Below are 1,366 nucleotides of genomic sequence, written 5' to 3'. Positions count from 1 at the left end.
TGTACTTTTACTTCAGTACTTTCTTTCATTTTTATCTTCCAAAAACTTTTAAAAGTGAAATGTGTTATGTACAGGTTTATTTGAAACTCTTCCTGGTCGAGTCCAGTGTGAAATGTTACTAAAGGTCACAGAACAATGCTTCAACACATTGGAGCGATCAGAAATGTTGCTTCTACTTTTGAGGCGCTTCCCTGAAACAGTGGTGCAACATGGGGTAAGATTTGATCCTTTTCTTTTCTTTTCTTTAAGAGAAACTAAAATTGATCATCAACAGATTCGTCAGTATGGTTAGCAGCTATAGTATATATACTAAAGTGGAGGTTATGGAACACTGGATAAGATTGAACTTAAATCAAGGAATCTTCGTTAGTAAAACTAAAAGGATATCACTATTATCAAACTTTATAAATTTCCATTAGAAATTGTCTTATCAGTGAGTGGCGTGTGCACAGCTCGGCCAAGGTAAATGATGTCACTGAGAAATATGCAACACAAAGGACATTTCTGGTAAATGCTATGACATATACAACTGTGCAACAACAACTAAAAAGTATGTGTGTGGTTACATGTGTATGTAAGTATGCATACAAGTGTATAAGTATGTTTATGTGTGTATATATGTGGGCATATATAGATACATCTATATGCAAGTGTATATATGTAAGTGTATGCATCCATATATATTCATATATAAAATAAAGCACACAGGGGGCACAAACGTGGATACTTCTTAGACTTAACCAAACACCTCACAGGATTGGTTTACAGGATCTGAAGGCTTAGGACCATAGTCTTGTGGGACAGCTCAGTCAGTTGGCATAATACAGTAAATATAGTTTATGTTCTACATCCTGGCTTGGTGAGTAGGATGTGGGGTCTTAAAAGCTTGCGAGTGGCCAGCTAAAATACAACTCTTGGTCCCTGTGCATCCGGAGTAAAACAGCAATAAGGAAACCAAAGAATCAGAAGAAACTAATCCACAGGACTAGTAGTCTACACAAACCATGACCTCATCTACCCTGAGTCCAGAAGAACTAGATGGTGCCTAGCTACCACTACCAACTGTTCTGATTGGAAACACAATAGATGGATCCTAATAGAATGAGAGCAAAATGTGGAACACAACTCAAATTCTTAAGAAGTCCAGACTTACTGGACCAGTTGAGACTGGAGGACTCGCCAAGACTATCACCCTGAGATACTCTTTAAACCTTGAACCAAAACTATTCCATGAGGCCATCTTTTAGCTAAATAACAGAGTGGCTCACAAAATAAAGAATATCACCTGTGAGCACTGTGCTCCTTTAAAGAATTATTTATATGAGGCCAAACAGTCAACATTTACTCAAAAGCAAAGACAAGAAAG

This window comes from Trichechus manatus, unplaced genomic scaffold (assembly GCF_000243295.1).
Source record: "Trichechus manatus latirostris isolate Lorelei unplaced genomic scaffold, TriManLat1.0 scaffold00090, whole genome shotgun sequence".
Classification (NCBI taxonomy): Eukaryota; Metazoa; Chordata; class Mammalia; order Sirenia; family Trichechidae; genus Trichechus; species Trichechus manatus.
Note: the sequence above shows the minus strand (reverse complement) of the source record.